We start from the raw sequence: 6000 nt of genomic DNA, 5'->3' as shown, positions 1-6000 counted from the left end.
GTACTTCGGTCCTTCTGCCTGCTCTGCTCCCCGCTCTGGCTCTGGTGAATTCTCTCACACTCCTGTGCTTCTGACTGTACCCAGTGCTTGTATAAATAAATAAATAAATCTTTAAAAAAAAAAAAAAAAGAAATTTGTTAGTGTGAAAAGCCAGAGCAATTACTATCCAATATTCTTGTGCCCCACATATTATATGAATTTTTTCAAAATAAAGCCATCATGGTGGTATCCCAAGAGTATCACAGACTTTCATGTTTAAAGACTGCCAAAGGAGAATCTTGAGTCTCTTTGCAATACTTTTTAAATTTTCCTGTAACTGAGAATATAATAGATTGTGGTCTATAATTGTTTTTGAACTTTATTTCCCACCCCCCATTTTCTATTATAAGAATTTCATTCTAAATGTAATAATTTGTCCTGAAAATTTCCATGTCTAGATGAAAATGCAGTATAACTAGTCCTCCCTGCCAAATTTCTGTATCCCAAAAAAAAGAACTTTTAAAAAGTAAAGCCTGGGCCTCCCTGGCGGCACAGGGGATTGAGCGCAGCGCTATGAGGCTGTCCATGGCCTTTGAGGTGTGAGTGCAATCCCTGGCCATCTGGGGAGCAGCCCACATGGCACAGCAGACCTTTCCTGTCTCACCTGCTGCTCCCCTCAGCAGTGTATTTCCATACATCTGTCTGTTCTGCTCCCTGCTCTGTCTGGTGAATCTTCTCACCCTCTGTGACTCTAGCCTGTGCACCACTTAAAAAAAAAAAAAAAGTATAGCCTATTATTTGAGAAATTTTCTTTAAAATGTGAAAATAGAATTTTTAAATAAAATCTAGGTATAATTATTTATTTTCCATTTTAAAGAAATTTCCTTTTTAATCAAAAGAAAAGTTTAAAAATAACTAAATTAAAATCAAATACAATGAAACTAAATTATCACATACATGGTGGGGATGGTGTCAACATTCTGCTTTGTAGATAGTTCTTCTATTAGGTATTGCCTTTATCCATATATTTTTCATTCCTAAAATTAAGTCCTAGGTAATAAAGGAATCAGAATTATCCCTACTCATCCTAGTCATGTCCTTCTCATTTTGAGGCATTAAAATAAAGAGAGAGAAAAAAGAGAGAACTTGAGAGGAAAAATCAGGAAAGTCTCTTTGGCATAGTTTGTAAAGCTCGAAAGTGTGGACTTTTTAGAGGTTTCATTGAAAAGAAAGCAACACCTTCTCATCACCTCCTCCCCATCCTGCCCTAACTCCATTCCTCATTGCCTGCCTTTGAGTACACCATCCATCCAGAGAGTGATGGCTCTCTAGTGTCTCAGTTGTACCCTTGAGATTCATCATGAATTGCTGACAAAATGTATTTTATCATAAAACTTCTGAATAACTTTCCAACAAATGGATGATGCCATATACGTCTACCATAAATTCACAACCACAAAAACTGTTACTTCACAAAAATAAGCCATGAATTTAAGTATGATTGACTGTTTAAAAATCTTCCCAGTATTAATGTTTGATACTTGTTCTTTATTTTGTGATGCAGATGATCAACAATGGGCACCAAAAGATTTAAGCAAAATTTGAGATAATTTTAAACTAAAGAAATTCCATGCGCATCTAACTTGAATCTGCAAATTAGAGAGAGACTGGCATCATGACATGTCAGTGAGCAAAACTCATGGACCATTGACCCAAGAAGCATGAGGAGCCCACTGTGATGTGTCAGGATGAAGGACTCTAATCTAGCATGAGTAATAGATGTTGTAAGATAAAAGGGTTGCATAATCAAATGTGATCAAAAACTGCTGGGTTAAGGAAAGTTAAATATATCTTTTGACCTCCAGGGTACACTGCCACTCTAATATGCTAATATGCAATATGAATTTGCGAAAGGAAGTAGTGACTGCAAAATATTTCATTCATATAATATGGCCTTAAACTGAAAGTCACATAGCACCTCAGAATCTAACAGGGAATGACCATTCTAGGAAGGAAACTCACCAAATCCTAACTTCCTATTACAACTTTTCATAACACATGATAAAAATAAGACAATTTATCTAAGAGAAAGAGAATTTTGGAAGTAAAGCATGAAGAAACTGCAGTAAAATAATAGTATTTATTTAGTCTCATATCAATAGATATTCTTGAGATTTAATAAGAATTAAACAAGTTTCACTTAGGATTATGTTTGCCTGCAAGCAATAAAACTTAAAACAGTAGATTAGAGTGTCTCTGGTTCATAGTTTTTTGTTGATAGAGACACTTTTTGGGGGGTGGGGGGTGGGGGGCGGGAGGGGAAGGATTGGGGTCAGAATGGGGCGTTTGCAATTGTATGGGGGAATATAAAAATAAAATTTACTATTTAAAAAAAAAAGAATTTGAAAAGACTCTGAATACTGCATTGCCATAGCTCAATATATACGAGAGAATATAAGGGTTAATTGCAATTTGTGACAATTTTTTTTTTTTAAATTTTGATATGAGACACACACACACACACACACACACTTTTTTCAGATACTCACCATACTCACCACATAAGTTATTAATTGGAGGGAAATTTTCTCAAATAACCTGAACCTTAGTGACTGGACACTGCTATGCTGACCCTCAGTCCTCATTAGACGACCTGTCGTTTCTTCTTTTCCAGTTCCTGCCCTCCTTATTTTGGGGAGACCATGGAATTTTCTCAACAGAGCAGATCAGAAATAAAAGACTGGCTCTGTCCCAGCAAAGCCTGGATGGCCCGTCACTCTACCTGAACTATCTCCAGCATGTGGATGCCAGACACACGTGTACAGTGAACCCCCCTGCAAGGGCCTCCTGCCTGCTGTCAAGATATTTCATTATGGTTGCAGGAGGAGGGAGTCAGCACCAGAGTCTGAGGAGCTAGAAGCAACACATGTGTATGCTACCCTTCCTTCCTTCTGTCTGAGGCTAATGGGGCTAGAGTGGAAGCCCCTGGAGCAGGGACAGTTGGCTGTGGAAATGGGGAGCAATAGGAAAAAAAAAACAGTAGATTAGAAGTTTGTCTTTGTATTATGAATAAAAGTCAGGCATAGTTTGTGCAGGGCAGTCAATTCAGATCAGTGATCATCAAGACCCTCAGTACAGGGCTTCAGCTCATTGTCAGTTTGCAACAATCACATCTTTGCTGCAGCCAATGGGAAAGAGAAAAGAGGACATGAAACACTCCTTACCATGTAAGGATGCTTCTGTGAATTTGTACATGGACCACAACAAGGGAAGCTGGGAAATATAGTCCTTTATTCTAAGTGGCCATTTACTCACTAAAACTGGGAATTCTATCATTATAAGGAGAAAATGCCATGGTATTAAAGAGAAAAATGTATTAAAGAAAGTATATGAAGAAAAAAGGGCACAGTCAGCCAAAGGAACATGTTTAGCTTATATCTGGGAGGTAAAAGCAAATGTTTCTAGGTAGAAATCTGAATATCTCAAAAGCATGGCTCCATGAAGACAAATTTTCCTGCCCTACTTGTCTCTTCTTCTTTCCCACCCTCTCCCACCAAGGTTAGGGAGTCTGGGAAGACTTGAGTAAGAAAAGGAGAAGAAATATATCTTACACTCCTCTGGGAACTGCCCGACCATCCTTTGCTTGGGTGAGGAGAAACTGTGGTTTTGAGTGAAATAAATTGTATTATTACATGCAATTGGACAGTTAAAATTACTGAATTGTGGAGCCTCCCTGATGGCGCAAGGGGTTAAGACACAACCTATGGAGCTATCCGCAGCCTCTGCGTCACGAGTTTGATCCCCGGCCAGGGAGATACCCACATGGTGCAGCAGACCTCTACTGACTCGCCCACTGCTCCCCTCAATGGTGTATTTCAGTCAATCCACCTGTTCTGTACCCCACTCTGTCTCTGGTAAATCCTCTCACCCCCCAACTTCTGGCCTGTACCCCAGTTCTTGTATGCATAAATAAATCTTTAAAAAAAATAAAATTACTGAATTGTGAACTTTAAGTGATTATAGGATTAAAACATCCTATAATCACTTAAAGTTCACAATTCAGTAGCAATAAGGGTTCAGAAATGTTATAGGTATTTGCCTGAGGATTTTTATTCACCAGCAAAGAAGAGCTTTCCTGAATAAAGGCTAATTAGAAATAAAAGTAGAAATCATTTGTGATTATATTCCATGAGCATTGATTGTACAAAGCAAAGGCTACATAACAGCTACTTCAAAGGGTTTCTGTGAAGATTGTGTTAAAAAAATGAATGCAAGAAAATAGTAGAAAGCAAGGCATTAAAAAAAAGTTGATTTTTTTCCCTTATTCATTCAACAAATATGTATTGAATTCATATTATTATCAACATTGGTGTTCAGAATAAAGACCTAGAAGGGGAAAAAAATCATAGAGAACAGTAGAAATGGCTTGGGGGTGGGGGGCAGACAAGAGGTACTTACCTCAATTCTTGTCTCACTCCCTACCACATGGGGGCAGCTGTTGAAATTTTAGATATAATTCCCCAGAGGGATTTCAGCATTTGAGTATTAGGATTTTAACCCTATGTTTTAAGAGTGAGGCCAAAATACTTTGTGAGTTTTGTGAGCTTATTTGGTTATTTCTCTGTTAAAAATTGACGTCAACCTACATGACTTCACACACTACGCAGATATGACAGAAAGGGTCTGAGACCCTTTCCTGAGGGTATTGAGCTGGAGAGAGGCCACTTTCCATTGTGTAATCTAAACGTTGAAATTTCAGGTTTTTGCCATTAACATGGTGAATTGCACTCACCTGTTTTGCTTCCCTGGTTATACGAATGCCTGCAAGTTTTACCTCTAGTGACACCTAGTGGTTTCGTGTGGTAATAAGAACATGGTTTAAAATTGTTACTGGCTCACAGGAGCAGAGAAACTGGGCTGGCATTTGTTTTTTCATTACCCTTGTCAAACAGTCATATGAGAAAAAAATGACATTGTCTTATGGCAGTTTGGAGTCTCCCACTTCCTATTTGTGAAGTAGAAATGTGTGCTGCCACAACACCCAGTATCTTTAGAAGGGAGGGGCTAAGTTCTTTCTAGAGCTTAAGTTGCCAAGCGGCTCCCTTCCTCTCATTTGGAAACTATGGAGGTGTCGCAAACCAACACTGTGCAGAAAAAGAAAATAAGCAATGTCAAAATGTTCTTTCCCTGACAAGAACAGAAAAACACTATGGAGATTTTTAGATAGGAAGAAGCCAATAATTCATATTTTTCTGTCTAGTTTGAACTTGTGATTATTTAAAAGCAAAATGAATAACAGAATTTGGCATTCCAGATTTGAAACCATTTCCGAATCATATTATAACAAACCCACTGGTGGTTCAGCAGTTATTTATCTTACTCTTGACTTTTGTTTTCTCTCCACCCATAGATTATAGAAAATCGGACAGAGTCAACTGAATTCCCAGAGAACAGAGGAATCCAATTCATTATGATTTTTTCTTCTTTCTTACTGTTTTAAATCAAGAAAAGTAGAAAAAATAATATAGCATTTACTCATGCATCTAGATTTTGTTTTATAAAGTAAAGCATTATTGAAAAAGCTGGACTTGGTTTTTTGTGTTTTTTTTAATTCCAATTCTGTTCCCCATCAGTGTCATATGGTACTTAGCCTCCCAAACCATGTTTTGTGAAAATAACTTACTCTCTCTGTGCACCTATAAAAATATCATTCAGTGTCTTTATTTTATAGATATTATTATACTACAGGTATCATTCTATAATTTTGTCTTATAATTATCCATGTATAGATATCTAAGTCCATTATTTTAGCTGCTGACTTCCACTGTAGGAAGAAAGCACAATTTATTAGCCCATGGTCCTACTGCAAGAAATTTTTCCATTTTTTTCTATCAAAACCAATGTTGTGCAAATGTTTTTGTAATGGTGGACCTATGAAAATATGCTCCTTCGTAAAAACAATGAGAACACTAGTCAAAGTTGACATTCTCATAATGTGGAGAACTAATCAAAGATTTAAAT

Source organism: Talpa europaea (assembly GCF_964194135.1).
Source record: "Talpa europaea genome assembly, chromosome: 12".
NCBI lineage: Eukaryota > Metazoa > Chordata > Mammalia > Eulipotyphla > Talpidae > Talpa > Talpa europaea.
Note: the sequence above shows the minus strand (reverse complement) of the source record.